Source organism: Zalophus californianus, chromosome 4 (genome assembly GCF_009762305.2).
Source record: "Zalophus californianus isolate mZalCal1 chromosome 4, mZalCal1.pri.v2, whole genome shotgun sequence".
NCBI lineage: Eukaryota > Metazoa > Chordata > Mammalia > Carnivora > Otariidae > Zalophus > Zalophus californianus.
The window spans coordinates 104,076,739-104,094,323 of record NC_045598.1 but is presented as its reverse complement, the minus strand read 5'-3'; positions in this window follow the sequence as shown (position 1 = coordinate 104,094,323).

The window sequence follows — 17,585 nt, the reverse complement described above, 5'->3', positions numbered from 1 at the left end:
GCAGGTCCCATAGTTACTGGAGAAGAGAGTTCAGAAATGTGTTTGAGACATTTCACAGTGCAATAGCACTGTGTAGCTAGATGTAGAGCAGAGTAGAGTAAGTAAGACAACAACTTTCAAAAGTGATTTTCCCTGGTCTTTCTTTCTTCACTTTTTCATAAACATTTTGCTGCACATGTGGAGGCACCTGGGATCAAACATGTGGTACCAGCAGCCTAGCAGCAAAGCCATAGAGATAGATACTCCAAGGCATCCTCCTCAGTCTCACGCTTCAACCTCAGTTAGAATGGAGAGACAAGGTGGGTCAGATAGGTCCCTCCTGTGCCACACTTGAGCATCCCTTGATGATCTCAGCCGCATGTGCACCACTGCATGTGCAGGTCATGGATTACCCACCTGACACCTAAGGGCCAGATTTTACCATGCTCTATAGAAAGGTCACATTCATGGGCCATATACAATGGCTTTATGGCAACCTCCAGCCAATCAATCAAAATTCCTCCTGAGCCCTCATGTTCAGTGTACTGGTAACCTGAATAAAAGAATAAAAAAAAAATCATCAGATGTGCAAATCATCATCAAAATGTGTGTCCACTTCTATATTCAAGGAGACTTATTGTAAACTGACCTTATGCAGCCAGAATGAAATGTAAAACCAACAAGTATAAAAATAATATTCATACCGAAAAAAAAAAGGCAAAAACAAAAGCATCCCACAGGCAGAGGTGGTAGTGAGAGATGAGACATTAGGAGGTCAAAACTGACCTCAATTTAAATGAAACATCAATATATTCCACTGTGAGGAAAAGGAAAATGGTATTGGAGTATATTAAGAAGAATATCAAAAGTCAGGGGGAGAAAACCTTCTACCAAATTAACTAGTCATACCTCAGTAGAATACTATATTTGTTTTAGTTACTATTTTTTTTTTTTGAAGAATGTGAGCATTTGAAAACTGGAGAGGACTCAAAGAAGAAGAAGAAATATCTGAAACTCTTTGATTTTTTTATTTGAGAAAGAGCCATAAAATCTATTGTAATTAAAAGGGAATGAGGGGGGGTGCCTGGGTGGTTCAGTTGGTTAAGCATCTGCCTTCGGCTCAGGTCATGATCCCAGGGTCCTGGGATTGAGCCCTGTATCGCATCAGGCTCCCTGCTCAGCAGGGGAGTCTGCTTCTCCCTCTCCTCTGCTCATGCTCTCTCTCTCTCTCTCACTCTCAAATAAATAAATAAAATCTTTAAACGGGGGAGGATGAGGAATGACTTTATGACAGTCCTCAATAAAGGTAGGGGGGTGGGAATATGTATGCCTTGATATTGTACTTATATACAGAGGATTGAACAAGCAGCAGTATTTTAGGTTTTTAAAGGTGGTTGGTTGGCAGTTTTGGCAGAAAGGTATAAAAAGACTGCAAATGGCTGCTAAAATAGGCAATGCCCAGAGTGTAGACTTTTAGAGCAGGCTGCATTGGGTGTTGGTTTGGCTAGACAACCAAAGGGCAGAGCCTCTCTGGGTAAGAAGCTCTCCTTATATTCTATTTTGCTTGTAACTCCAGACAGTTAACTGGGAATTTTGTTGGAGCTTGGACTACAAGCAATGCCTCAGGCGTTAAACTCTGGCACACTGAGCCTCCCTCTCTGTGATCAAGCACTCTCAGTTGTCCTGGTTGCTAATGAAGCTTCTCATTATGCATAGGATTCTCCAGAGACTATCTCAACAGTAAATATCCTCCTCCCCACTCAATTAAAACACCATTTGTTTCCATCTTCATTTAATCTACTTTTTTCTTTCTTCTCACACTCCTCTGGATGGTCCTCACCCTCCTCCCTTTCTCCATGGCAGCGTCCTCTCCATAATTAGTTGGTACGTTTCCCCCTTGTTAAAAAATCTGACAGTGATCATGCCATTGTTCTATCTCCCATGAGGGGCTGCCCTTATGATCTCATCCTCCTCTGGGGGGCGATTTTTTTGACTTTTTATCAGTCATGATACCTTTCAGCTCACTGAGGTGGCTTAGCAGAAAGCCTAGAACTATGGAGATCCAGACTAATCTCCATCCTCTCTTTCATCAAGAGGAGAAGACAGTAACGGGATACTTCATGAAGAAATGATCCATATGAAGAGCTGAGATCACCCAGCAGTTAGAGCAGAGGAAAAAAAAAGGAGGGAGGACAGAAGAAGCCAAAGATGTACTGGGGAAGCAGTGTTTTCTTTGTTTACCAAATCAGTCGGGACATTCTTTCACGAAAACAGGGACACTTACCATTGAAAGACCACCCTGAACAAAGGACTTGCATGCTTCAGCTGAGTCACTCTTGTTGCAATTAGGGCTTTGGGGATCTTCATCTCAAGTTGTTTACTTAATGGTGGGGCTTTTCCTTTGCATGAAAATTTCCTGGGGAATTTGTCTGAAATGTGGTTACTTGGGCTGTATCCCCAGCTATTTTTTAAAATTCAAGGATAATTAATACAATGTTATATTAGTCTCAAGTGTACAATATAATAATTCAACAATTCTATACATTTCTCAGTGCTCATCATGATAAGTCTACTCTTAATCTCCTTTGCCTATTTGACCCATCCCCCTACCCACCTCCCCTCTAGCAATCACCAGTTTATTCTCTATAGTTAAGAGTGTTTTTTTCCCTTTTTTTCTTTGTTCATTTGTTTCTTAAATTCCACATATGAGTGAAATCTATAGTATTTGTCTTTCTCTGACTGATTTATTTCACTTAGCATTATATACTGTAGCTCCATCCATGTTGTTGCAAATGGCAAGATTTTATTCTTTTTATGGCTGAGTAATGTTCCATTGTATATAAATACCACATCTTCTTTGTCGATTCCTCTATGGGTGGACACTTGCTTCCATAATTTGGCAATTGTAAATAATGCTGCAGTAAACATAAGGGTGCATGTATCTTTTCAAATTCGTGTTTTTCTTTGGGTAAATACCCAGAAGTAGAATTACTGGATCGTACTGGTAGTTCTATTTTTAATTCTTTGAGGAACCTCCATACTGTTTTGCACAGTGGCTGCACCAGCTTGCCTTCCCACCAACAGTACACGAGGGATCCTTGTTCTCCACATCCTCACTTGTCAACACTTACTTCTTGTGCTTTTTATTTTAACCATTCTGACAAGTGTGAGGGAATATCTCATTGGGGTTTTGATTTGCATTTCCCTGATGATGAGTGATGTTGAGCATCTTTTCATGTATCTATTGGCCATCTGTATGTGTTCTTTGGAAAAATGACTATTCATGTCCTCTGCCCATTTTTTTATCGTATTATTTGGCTTTTTGTTGATGAGTTGTATAAGTTCCTTATATATGTGGATATTAAGCCCCTTATTGGATACATCATTTGCAAAATCTTCTCCCATTTAGTAGACTCTCTTTTTGTTTTGTTGATTTCCTTCACTGCACAAAAACTTTTTATTTTTATGTAGTCCCAATAGTTTAAATTTTGCTTTTTTTCTTTTGCCAAATGAGACATCTAGAAAATGTTTCTACAACTGAAGTCAAAGAGGTCACTGCCTATGTTTTCTTCAAGGGATTTTATGGTTTCAGGTCTTTAAGGTTTGAGGTCTTTAATCCATTTTGAGTTTATTTTTGTGTAGGGTATAAGAAAGCAGTACAGTTTCATTCTTTTGCATGTAGCTGTCCAATTTTCCCAACACCATATATTGAAGAGTCTGTTTTTTTTTTTTCTCCCTGTATATTCTTGCCTCCTTTGTTATAGATTACTTGACCATAAAAGCATGAGTTTAGGGATGCCTGTGTGGCTCAGTTGGTTAAGCATCTGACTCTTGATCTCGGCATAGGTCTTGACCTCTGGGTCATGAGTTCAAGCCCTGCACTGGGCTCCACACTGGGCATGGAGCCTACTTTAAAAATAAATAAATAAAAACATGAGCCTATTTCTGGATTCTCTATTCTGTTCTATTGATCTATGTATCTATTTTTGTTCCAGTACCACATTGTTTTGGTTACTACAGCTTTGTAGTATATCTTGAAACCTGGGATTGCAATACCTCCAGTTTTGTTCTTTTTCAAGATTGCTTTGGCTATTCAGGGTATTTTATGTTTCCATACAAATTTTAGAATTATTTATTTTAGTTCTGTGAAAAATGTTGTTGATATTTTGATAGGGATTGCATTAAATCTGTATATTGATTTGGGTAGTATGGACATGTTAACAATAGTTATTCTCCTAATCCATGAGCATGGAACATTTTTCCATTTGTTTGTGTCATCCTCAAATTCTTTCATCAACATTTTATAGTTTTTGGAGTATAAGTATTTTGCCTCCTTGGGTAAGTTTATTCCTAGGTATTTTATCCTTTTTAGTGCAATTGTAAATAGAATTGTTTTCTTAATTTTTCTTTCTGCTACTTCATTATTAGTGTATAGAAATGCAACAGATTTCTGTATATTAATTTTGTATCCTCCAACTTTACTGAGTCCCAGTAGTTTTTTGATGGAGTCTTTAGGGTTTTCTATATACAGTAACATGTCATCTGCAAATAGTGAAAATTTTAATTCTTCCTGACCAATTTGGATGCCTTTTCTGTCTTTTTCTTGTCTGATTGCTGTGGCTAGGACTTCCAGTACTGTGTTGAATAAAAGTGGTAAGAGTGGACACCCTTGTCTTATTCCTCATCTTAGAGGAAACGTTCTGTTTTTCACCATTGAGTATGATGTTAGCTGTGAATTTTTCGTATATTCCCCAGATATTTTTAACAAGCACACCAATGACTATGATGCTGGGGTTGGGAGCTTTCTCTGCTGATGTTAATTTGAACATCCCGGAACTCTCCTGGTTGATGCTTCCTTCTCTATTTTAGATGTGAGCAGAAGAGGCTGAAAGAGGAGAGTGAAATCATCCATTAAAGTATATGTGATATGTGATGAAGCTGGTATTGAAATTTTGAACTGCTTTATGGGGCGCCTGTTTGGCTAGCTAAGTCAGTAGAGCATGTGACTCTTGATCTCAGGGTTGTGAGTTCAAGCCCCATGTTGGGTGTAGAGCTCACTTTAAAAATAATAATAAATAAATGAAAATATCAAATCTTGGACTGCTTTTCCTAAAGCCATGCTTTTATTTCTTCAGCACAGACCCAGGACAGCATTTGTTTGGAAATATGATTAGGACTGGACATCAGTAAAAGTCAGTTATTCCTGATAACTGTTATTTATCCATTCCACAAATATTTACTGAATGTTTTATGTGGCAGTTTCTTGTGGAGGCACTGGGGATATGGGGTGAACAAGGCAGACACAGGGCCTGCTCTCAGGAAGAGGATCTTCTGGCACAGGAGCCTGATGTCTTATAGACAAGCACATCACTACATTTTAATTATGGCTGTGATACATTTTACTTAGTGCTTGTGTTCCTTGATCCCATTGTATCAGCCACAATTGAAAACTGACTGAGGACTATAGAATTGTGATGAAAGAATTGTCCCAAGAAAGACTCTTTGTTTTCACAGTGGAAATACCTATGTTTGACCAAGGTGCCCTGAAATTTAGATGTGGGTTCCTTGGGGTGTGTTATGTGCTTTGGACAGAGAAGCTTGAGGCCAAGGTTTATGTGGTGACTCTGTTGCCATCTAGTAGTGAGGGAGCTTGGGAAAATCTCTTAGTCTCCGGGTCTGTTTTCCTCATCAGTAAAATAAGGTTATTGTTTTTGTTCTTCGAGGTCTTTTCCCACTCTGTTTTCTCTGAGTCCATGGGGCACCGAAATGTGTATTAAACATGCCCTCGGAACTGCAGCTGGAACCTGACTGTGGCTTCTACTGTGTGTTTCCTCTAAGAACCTAAGCTGAGTCAATGCCCTGAGAGCCAGAACTAAGAGAACAAGTGGAAGAAAGTCAGCAAGTTTGGAGGGTGAAAATTATCCAAAGAAAGTCAAGATAATGGCAGAGCATGTGGTAGCCAATGGTGGAGAGACTAAAGATGTTCTTTGGGCTGGGTTCAAAAAAATCAGGGGACACTGAGGAATGCCTGTATCATCATCAGACTCCTCAAAGAGCATCCTGAGTGAAGCAGTGAGAACTAGGAGAGTAACTTACCCCCAATAAACCTGTAAAAGAAAAACATCCCTGGTTTCTCTCCTCTAGTCTTAGTCCTACTTCACTTCTGACACCAGCTATATGAATTTTCCACACATCAAGTAACTCTGCAACACCAGTTAGGTGTCCTACAATTTAACTCAATTCTGACACTGTCTACCTGGAGATAGTGTTAGAGCCCACAGGTTAAGAGTTCAGTCTCACCAGATTGCCTCCCTCCCATTTCAGATGCCAATCACCAGTCCAGGTTATTGCCTGTGCTTCCCACCAGCTATAAACCAGAGGTTCCCAGAACCCCTTCCTTGGGTTCAATTAGCTTGCTAGAGTGTCTCACAGAACTCAAGAAAACAGTTTACTTACCAGGTTAATGGTTTGTTATAAAAATATATATATAACTCAGAAACAACCAGATGGAAGGGATGCATAGGGCAAGGTACAGAGCTTCCATGCCCACTCTGGGCTCCCAGCACCTCCATGTGTTCACCACCTTGGAAGCTCACTGAACCCTGTAGGTCAGGGATTTTTGATAGAGGCTTCATTACATAGGCAAAATTGAGGAAATCATTGGTGTGGGTGATTGATTCAAACTCCAGTCCCTCTCCCCTCCCCAGGGGTAGGAGGTAGGACTGAAAGTTCCAACCTTCTAATCACAATTAGTTCCCCTGACAACTAGCCCTGAGGCTTGTTATGAATAACAAAAAACACCTTCAAAAACTTAGAAGCATTGGGCTAATTTCTCAATAACCAGCAAAACTCAACCAAGATGAAATAGACAATCTGAAAATCCTGTAAAGATTGAAGTACTTTGTAGTTGAATAACTCCCAATAAAGAAATCTCCAGGCCCAGATGGTTTCACTGGAAAAGTCTATGAAACGTTTAAAGAAGTAACATTAAGTTTCCACAATCTAATCTGGAATATACAAGAGAAAGGAGCACCTTCCAACTCATTTTATGAGGCTAATATTACCCTAATACCTAAACCAGGCAAAGATAGTACAAAAGAAAACTATAAACCAATAGCCCTCATGAATTTAAATGCAAAAATATTAGCAGATTGAATCAGCAGCAAAATATTAGCAGATTGAATCCTGCAATGTATAAAAAGAATTATACATCATGACAAAGTGGGATTTATTCCAAGTGTACAAAGTTGGTTCAACACTAAAAAATTAATTGATATAATTTGTGGTGCCTCTCTTTTGAACAGATGGGAGCCTCCAGATGTGGGGCGATGATCAGGTGGAAGCCGGTGGCATGGCATGGGCGGTGAAAGGATTCACCCAAGGCAGAACAAAGGAGATAGAAATTTATTGAATATACTGGCAGGGAGCCGTGGGCAAGACAGCAAAGGAGAGACCATCCGCCACAAGGCTGCTGTTTTTAAAGAGGGAAGATGAGGAGGTATGGCGACGAATGGAATTGTCTCCTTGTTGGTTACTGTGCCTAGTTGTAAGTAGGCCATTGGTTAGTTAGTGCCTGTCTGTTAGTTAGATGGGCCTGTATGTATTCAGCCCGGTGGTTGCTGTGGGCCCTTTTGCCGTGATCAAATTTCCAGTGCTCAAGTCTGTTGTCTAAAGCGGCCTCTACATAATTCACTGTATCAACATGATGAGGGAGCAGAAGGCAAGCTGAGGACAAAGCAGAAGCTGGCACCCTGAACCCCCCCTCCCCCATGTGGTATGTGTGACATTCCTCAGGCACTCCGGGCTGCCCTAAAGGAAAAACAAATGGTTAACTGATAGAGATCACAGTCTTGCAGGACAGGAGTCTCCCTCAGTTTACTTACAAAAGCCTTAGCAATAGCTTCCAGAAGGAAATGTAAATAAAATTGAATTTCTTCTAAACCTAAAGCCCATTGACAAGGACGTGTGAAAGGCCGAATGTAGCATCCCTCCAGGAAGCTCCCAACTGTCTTCCTGTTAGTGCCTCGTTAGAGGGAAAAACAGCCTTGCCTTGACAATAACCAGGCCTCTAGTATCCTGAGAGTCCTTAGCATAGGACAGTCCTTCTGGACACTCCCTTTGTCCTCACCTCCCCAACTCCTGAGTATATAATCAGCCACTCCTCAAGACCCAGGGCAGCAGCTCTTTCTGCCCACGGGTCCCGTCCCTGTGCTTTAATAAAACCACCTTTTTGCACAAGAGACGTCCTAAGGATTCTTTCTTGGTCATCGGCTCCGGACCGCACTTATATTCTAAAACTTCATCAAACAGGCTAAAGAAGACACAACATACTATTACACCAACTGATGCAGAAAAAGTATTCAATAAAATCCAATACCATTCGTGAATAAAACTCTCAGATAAAGAGGACTAGAGAGGCACTTCCTCAATTTAATAAAGAGCATTTACCAAAAACCTACAGCTAACATTATACTTAGTGGTGAAATACTGAATGCTTTCTGATATAATTTGGTGTTTGGGTCCAAGAGTGAAATGTCAAGTAAGAATTCTTGAGATGTTTTCGATGCAAAAAGGTGGTTTTGTTAATGCATGGGGATAGAACCCATTGGGCAGAGAAAGATGCATTTTAAGTGTGAGCAGTAACTGATTATATAGGGCTTTTTATCCTATGGAGGGGGAAGGTGACATTAGGGCTCCAGGAAATTGAGTCCATAGGTTCCTGGAGGTCTGACTATTCTCAAGATTGTGCTTTTCTTATAAATCATTAAGACAGTTACAAACTGATGGAGTTTTAGGTCCTGTATGACTGTGATCTTTATAAGTTGACCATTTGCTTTTTCCTTCCTTTGTTCTTGGGCAGTTGTGAGTGGCTGAAATATGTCACATCTATCCCACGCCCACCTTGAGAGGGGGAGGTGGTATGTGGAGTGTCAGTTTGCCCTTTACCCTCAGCTTGCTTTTTGTTATCTCATCACTTTCCCCCAAAGATTAGGAACAAGAAAATGATGTCTGCTCTCAGGACTTTTATTCAATATCATACTGCAAGTTCTGGCCACTGCACTAAGGCAAGAATAAAGAAATAAAAGGCATATAGATTAATAAGAAAGAAAGAAAACTGTCCCTACTTGCAGATGACATAACTGTCTATATAGAAAATTCCTAGGAAAAAACAAACCTAGAACTAATAAATGAGTTCAACAAGATTGCGGGATATGAGATCAACACACAAAAATCAGCTGCATTTTGGATGCCTGGGTGACTCAGTCGGTTAAGTGTCTGCCTTCGGCTCAGGTCATGATCCCAGGGTCCTGGGATAGAGTCCCATATTGGGCTCCCTGCTCAGCGGGGAGCCTGTTTCTCCCCCTGCCCCTCCCCCTCTCCTCCCCTCTGCACCCCCCTGCATTTGTGCTTGCTTGTGCTCTCTCTCTCACAAAAAAAATAAAAATCAACTGCATTTCTATACACTAACAAAGAATACATGGAAATTATTTAATTGAATTTAATTGAAATTTAAAAACAATACAATTTAAAATTGCTCCAAAGAAAATTAAATACTTAGGTATAAATCTAAGAAAGCAAATAAAGGATTTGTATGCTGAAAATTATAAGATACTAATGAAAGAAATTGAAAAAAACTAAATAAATGGAGAGATATACTGTGTTCATGATTGGACATCTCAAGATAGTAACAATGTCAACTCTCCCCAAACTGATCTATAGGTTTAGTGTAATTCCTATCAACATCCCAGCAAAATATTTTATAGAAATAGATACGCATATTAGAAAACTTATATGGAAATAACAGACTCCTAAATAGCTAAAATAATCTTGAAAAAGAAGAAAAAACTGGGAGGAATCATTTTACCTGATTAGGTAAGTTATTATATAGGGTTATCATAAAGTTATAGTAAGCAATACAGTGTGGTGTTGGTAAAGGGATAGAAAGATAGATCAATGGAACAGAACAGAGAACTCACAAATAGACCCACACAATTATGTCCAACTGATTTTTTTATGAAAGTGCAAGAGCAATTCAATGGAGGAAGGATAGCCTTTGTCAACAAATGATGCTGGAGCAATTGGACATCTACTGGCAAAAAAATGTGCCTCGCCTTAAACCTCACAGCTTAAACAAAAGTAATTCAAGATAGAGCACATGCTTAAAAGCAAAATGTAAAATTATAAAACTTTTATAGAAAAGTAGGAGAAAATGTTCAAGGTTTAGGACTAGGCAAAGAATTATTAATCTTGGCACTAAAAGCATGATCCATAAAATGAAAGACTGATAAACTGGACCATATAAAAATTAAAAACCGTTGCTCTACAATAGACTTTGGGGTTTTTTTTGTGTTTGTTTGTTTTTTCTAGATTTTATTTATTTATTTATTTATTTGACAGAGAGAGAGACAGGGAGAGAGGGAACACAAGCTGGGGGAGTGGGAGAGGGAGAAGCAGGCTTCCCGCTGAGCAGAGAGCCTGACAGAGGGCTCGATCCCAGGACCCTGAGACCATCCCAGGACCCTGAGACCATGACCTGCGCCAAAGGCAGACGCTTAGCGACTGAGCCACTCAGGCGCCCCTGCAATAGACTTTGTTAAGAGAATGAAAAGACAAGGAGAAAATATTTGCAAATCATATACCCACAAAGGACTAGTGTCTAGAATATAAAAAGAATTTCAAAACTCAGTAGTAAAATAACAAACAACCCAATTAGAAAATGGAAAAAGATAAGAACAGATATTTCACCTGGAAGGATATAAAGACTTCAAATAAGCACATGAAAAGCCAGTCAACACCACTAGCCATTAGGCAAAGGCAAATTAAAACCACAATGAGATATCACTCCACATCTATCTGGAATGGCTAAAGTTAAAAATACCAAATGTTGGGGTACCTGGGTGGCTCAGTCCTTAAGCATCTGTCTTGGGCTCAGGTCATGATCCCAGGGTCCTGCGATCAAGCCCCACATCCGGCCCCCTGCTCAGCAGAGAGCCTGCTTCTCCCTCTCCCACTCCCCCTGATTGTGTTCCCTCTCTTGCTGCATCTGTCTCTGTCAAATAAATAAATAAAATCTTTTTAAAAAAATACCAAATGTTGTTATAAATAACTTCAATGTATGTATGCTCCTATAAAATTGTTAAATTCTGCTTAAATATGTAAATAGATATTAAATTAAATAGAGTTAGATACTCTATTTTGGCTTCCTACTAAAGGTAAAGCTCATGACAGTCAAATAAATGTTCAAATTCTAAACTTGCCTCATCCTGGTTTGACTGATAATCAACCCTAATGATAATCCTTATATAATATTTTTTAGCAATTAAGCATAACCAATAATAGCTAAGGTCAAGTAATATTTATTATGGTACAATTGTCAAATATTCTGTTATAAAGTTAACTTTTACTAACAGAGCATTCTACTCAGATCACTCTGGTATGAACATGCTATTTGACTAAAGGTCTGAGAGTATTAATTTTTAGCCATATAAATAGCAGCTTTCTTTGAGGGAACCTATCTTCCCTTCATTCAAAGGGCTCTACGATTGTGAATTTGATGAGGATGTGTGGCTACTGTGATTCAAGTCAGACTTATGTTCACTAGAACGAAAATGTTTCTGCTTTTACAGATCAAGTAAAACTCTAATAGACTACCCATCTATTTCAGATCTAGAGACACTGATGAGTTAATGACAAAGAGTGCTGAGACATTCTGATTAGTTCTTCAGGTCTGGGATCCATTGTATTAACTGTGATCACCTTGTCCTTGGGAATTAATTGTTGTCACGTGACACTCAACTCCATCTTCTATTATCTCCATTAATCTCAGGGATCATGGTTCAATGGCAGCAGTTCCCACTGTCCTTCCCAAAACAGCCACCACAGAGTCCTTGGAGGATGCAGTACTTCTTGAATGTACTTCCCACAGCCTTCTTCAAAATAGTGTTATTCTTGATCTTTCCAGAGGATATAGATAGGGGTGAATGAGCTTGTCATACATGATAAATCCTCTCTAGCATCCTGATCTCCCTAAGCCTTTGCATACTTTCCTCTGTAATATACCAAAGAAGTTCTGGCACTTGAACTTCATTTACAACAGGCCACTTTTTAGTGCAAGTTTTCAGTCAACCAAGCAAGTGAACAGTGAAAGCCTCTTGAGTAAATGTCTTGCTACTGCATGCCATGAACTTGTTAGGGGTTAGTTGGACAGTTAGGTAGTCAGGGCTAGGGTCCCCAACAAGAAAATATGGAGTCAGGACAGCAAAAATAAAACAGCACTAACATCCTGTTTTACAGCTTAGATACAGCCACACCAGCATTGCTTTGCAACTTTTGCAAAAATGACTTCTGCAAAACATCCTAAATTAACCACAAAGCATTTGTCAATGTCATGGGCAAGGGGCGGTTAAGACATAAGCCCCCAGATGTCAGCAAAAAATACTATCAGCACAGAGACATTAACCTAATCTGTAGACAGATACATGACCAGAGCCCTGATTGGCATGACTCAGCACACCCTGATTGCTTAAGATAGTTCCGCAGAAGAGCTCATAAAAACACCTAAACTTGGGAACTCCGAAGGCAACCCTCTCAGGCTCCCTCCCTCTCCAGGAGCTTTATACTCTTGCTCCATAAACTTTGCTCTGCTGCCCACCACTCTTTGTCTGGTCTACCTCTTCATTCTTGGAAATGGCGTGACCAAGAACTGCGGGCAGTGAAGGCAGAGAATTCCTGCAACAAACTGAGGATGTTCCCTGACATCAGGATCCTTAATACCTTCAAATCTAATCAGGTCTAAGACCCAATTCCAGATAATCCAGTACAAATTCTGGATTATGTAAATTTATGTTCTTCTAGAACCACTTCACTTACTATAATTCAGTTCTAACCAAGAATGTCACCCCAACAATGTTAAATACAATAGAACAATGGCACCTCACAAAAAAATAGGACTGGGAACTTCAGCAAATTGGATCTCTGCTACTGTGTTACTTTCTTGTGCCTACATACACACACACACCTTACTCCCTCCTGCCCATATATTGGATCAGGCATTTGCACTAACCAGTTTTTCAAGTATTTAAAAACAGAGCTACCCTACGACCCAGCAATTGCACTACTGGATATTTACCCCAAAGATAGGAATGCAGTGATCCGAAGGGGCACCTGCACCCCAGTGTTTATAGCAGCAATGTCCACAATAGCCAAACTATGTAAAGAGCCCAGATGCCCACTGACAGATGAGTGTATAAAGAAGATGGTGTACACAATGGAATATTACTCAGCCATCAAAAAGGATGAAATCTTACCATTTACATCAACATGGATGGAACTGGGAGGTATTATGCTGAGTAAAATAAGTCAATCAGAGAAAGACAATTATCATATGGTTTCATTCATATGTGGAATTTAAGAAACAAAACAGGATCATAGTGAAAGGGAGGGGAAAATAAAATAATATGAAATCAGAGAAGGAGACAAACCATGAGAGACTCTTTTTTTTTTTTTAAAGATTTTATTTATTTATTTGAGAGAGAGAATGAGATAGAGAGAGAGAGAGCATGAGAGGGGGGAGGGTCCGAGGGAGAAGCTGACTCACTGCTGAGCAGGGAGCCCGATGTGGGACTCGATCCCGGGACTCCAGGATCATGGCCTGAGCCGAAGGCAGTCGCTTAACCAACTGAGCCACCCAGGCGCCCAAACCATGAGAGACTTTTAACTATAGGGAACAAACTGAGAGTTGCTAGAGGGGAGGGGGTGGGGGGATGGGGTAACTGGGTGATGGGCATTAAGGAAGGCACTTGATGTAAAGAGAACTGGTCGTTATATGCAACTGATGAATTACTGAACTTTACATCTGAAACTAATGATCACTATATGTTAACTAATTGAATTTAAATAAAATAAGTTTAAAAAATTTAAATCAGATAACAAAAAGCCCTAGGGGTACTTGGGTTATGCAGTCATTGGGCTGCTGACTCTTGGTTTCCACTCAGGTCTTGGTGTCCGGGTCATGGGATCCAGGCCCTGACTCAGGCTACACGCTCAGGGTGGAATCTGTTTAAGATTTTCTCTCCCTCTCCCTCTGCTCCTCCCCTCCAGCCCGCCTTGTTCTGGCCTGCTCTCCCTCACTTAAATCAATCAATCAATCAATCCCTAACAAACCAGTGGAGTATTAGTGGATATAACTGAAATATTTTAATCTGGAGCTCTAGAAATAAAGGTAAAACTTGTCTACAAAGTAGTTTTCTTGTATTGCCAGAATTTGGCACTTTGTAACTGTGTATCCTTCCTTGGAAGGCAGGCTTGGTGTGCTCAAAACTTGTTTCCAACTCTTGCTTGCTTCAGCAACCTTAGACCTATTTACAGGGTTCCTTTGGGGCCCTCCAGGGACGCAAATGATGTCTTTTATATTTCTTGCATTTTCAAGCAAGAGTTTTCAGAAAAGAGTACATTAAAGTCTTTCAAAAAAATAATTCTATCCAATTTCTGAAAGGACTTTTTTTTATTTTTTTCTTTTTTCATCCAAATATAACTAACATAGGGTGTTACATTAGTTTCATTTTTCACATGTGAGGCAACCTCTCCACTGTAGTGTCTCCACCCCTTCCTGAATACAGAGCTTTGTGCTGTGTCCAAATTTAGGGCATGTGATATGCAAAATTCAGCCAAAAGCAATGTCTTCAGAAAGAACTAAGGCAGTGCTTCAGCCAAATGAGAACTCAGTACTGCAGAGGCCCCCGCTTAGGGGCTATATTGTCTTTCCCTGGAAGCAAGGGCCCAGGATTTTCACATCCTGGATTCGGAAACCCACATTTCAGTCAGGACTCCCAATTTGGAACAAAACACAAATTGAAAGTTTTTATCCTTTGGACGTTGGAGCTTCTGGAAGCTTCAGAAGCTGGGGGACTTGCACTCTCTGAGGCTCGGGAGAGCTCCTTACAAGCCAAGAGCAGTGGGACTCCTTCCCTCCCTGTTTTTCTCTTCCCTTTCATTACATTGCTCTGCCAGGTCATTCCTCTCAAGCTGCAATGACTCTGCCTTGCCTTTCTTTCAGAAATAGAGGATCCCTTTGGCTTCTGTCACTTTGTGGGTTTTTGTTTTGTTTTGTTTTGTTTTGTTTTCTTGGGTTTTTTTTGATCAAATTTTAAGTCAACCACTTTAATCAGGCCTTCATGTTTTAAACAGCTCCATAGCCAAGGCTGAAGGTCTCCGGCCATTTCGCTGTCTTAAAAAGGTGAACGTTCCACCGAAGTCAGTCCTTGATTAGGTGCTTGAATTGGACAGAAGACCAGCCATGAGACCAAGTGTTAATTACTCATATATCACAGGCCACTACCAAGGGCAGGGCCAAAGTCCAGGAAACAGACTGCCATGTTGGCTCTACTTTCTCTTCTTTTGACTTTGTATTATTTGTTTTGATGTAGATAATGATGTTTTATAAGGGTACAACTGTATTTCTAGCTTTTCAATACCTGCAGCATCTATTTTCTTGCCTTGTATGTATGTATATATGTGCATATGTATAAATGTGCATGTGTATGTGTGGATTTATGCTGACCCAGAGGTCACCAAATGAGAAATTTTTCTCAGGATTAAAGGAAAGCATAACAGACAGAAGCACCCTTAAGTCAAATGAATTTTCTTCCCTTGGTTCGTTCTTCTTACGGGAAAGTATCCAGAGAGAGAGCAGGCAGTAATGCTTTTGTGAAAGACCTTCATGTATCCGTCTTCTCAAGGGTCTCTACAGAAATGTAAGGAAAAAATATCAAAAGCATCCTTATCCTCCTCTAGGATTCTGGAAATAGAAGCTCAGGCACTACCCCACTTTGGGGAGAGGCACAACTGAGTACAAACTACAAGCTGCCTGTGTCTACTTGGACTCAGACTGGAGCCAGGACCAGCTCAAGGCCAGGACAAGATAAGACTAAGCACCATCATCACAGGGTAGCCACCTACCTGAGAGCATCAACACAGACAACTCTGGAAAGCTCTTGAAAACTTCCCCCTTCCCTTTGAAGAATTTTCTACCTGCTCCCCTCATCCTCCCACCACCAGAAAGGATTCTTCACCTTTTGCTGGGCCAGGACCCTTTAAGATCCCTGCAGGGCACAGAGAGTCAGGAGGGCAGGAGCTAAGGGGTGCTGCACCTGCACCTCCCTGAAGGGTGTCTCCTGGGCTGGGGGGTTCTAGAGCTCAGGCTGGCCCTGGACCCACTGCCCACCAAAGCCACCAGAAGGAGTCCAGAGGGCAGGTGGTGCTGGAGGCATGACAACCTCATCGTGTTCCTACAAGCACAGGACACGGCTGGCCTGCACCATCTGGGAGAGGCAAGTAACACTCGGCCTGCCCGAAGCTTCTCTAGCAGCCTGAAGGCAACAGGTGTCTGGTTCCTGAAGGGACAAGAGGGGCCTCCTCCAGAGGACAATGTCCTCCCCTGGCCTTGGAGGAAAGGTCCTGCAGAGGCTGGTTTTGAGGGACATTGCCCAAGGAAAGGAGCAACAGTGGCCCAGCCAGTTCTCTTGAGATGTCTGCAGGGTACTTTCAAACATATCTATGGAGAGAGAGAAAGGAAATGGGGGCAAAAGCTAACTGATGCACTTAGCTGAGGGATACAGGACGTCACCACTCCTGCAACTTGTTTTGTATGTTTCAGCGTTTGTTGGTTGTTTTTTGTTTTTTGTTTTTTTTAAGAAGTTGACTGGAAGTTCCAAGTTCTCTTTAGATGGAGATTCTGAAATCTGAAAGTGAAACCTTAGGTTTCTGAGGTGAGAGGAGTCTCTGTTCAGGCTCACCGGGGTCTCCTCTCCCGGCGTGGGAGTTAACACGGACCCTGAGGCCTGACCTCCTCGGCATTTAGGGACCGCATGCAAAACAACTTTCTCTGACCGGGAATCGAACCCGGGCTGCGGCAGTGAAAGCGCCGACTTCTAGCCACTAGACCACCGGGGAGCTGCTCACAGCCTGTTTTTAAGGGATACAAGTACCCTCTGCGTTAAGCGGTTTCCTGTCCGTTTGTTCTTCTGGGTGACCCACACCCCTCTCAGGAATTGTCCCCTAAGGCCATTCCCTACCCGCTTTCTCAAAGAATTCCACAGGAAAGACCGAGAGCTCGGCGGGACAGCGGTCCCGCCCCGAGGCCCGCCGGGTCCACGAGAGTTGGCACCAGTCGCCCGGCCGGGCCGCCGCTCAGAGTTGCCCTGGAGACGCGCCTTCGCGAGGCGGCCGCGTGTGGACACGACGTCGCCGGGAGGACGGGGGAGGGGGAGGCGCCCGGCTTCAGACGCCGGGGTCCCCAACATCACCCGGCGGACTCCGGGGGACGCAGCAGCCGAGGCGGCGCGGACCGAGACCGCTTTCGGGAAGGTTCGGCGGCCCCGAACCGGACCCCGGGTCTTCCCCCTACGACCCGCCGCCCTGCGCTTCCACCCTACCTCCGCCGCCGCTCTGCACGCTCGGGCCCTAACTGTTCTCTTGGACGCCGGCCTTGCTCCCGCCACACAGCCGCTCGGTCGGAAACTCGTGTGTCTTCTTTCGTTGGCCGCGGCCCTGGAGCCACGCTTCTCCTTGCGGCCCGCTTTCGGCAAACGACTCCCCCGGTGCAAGGC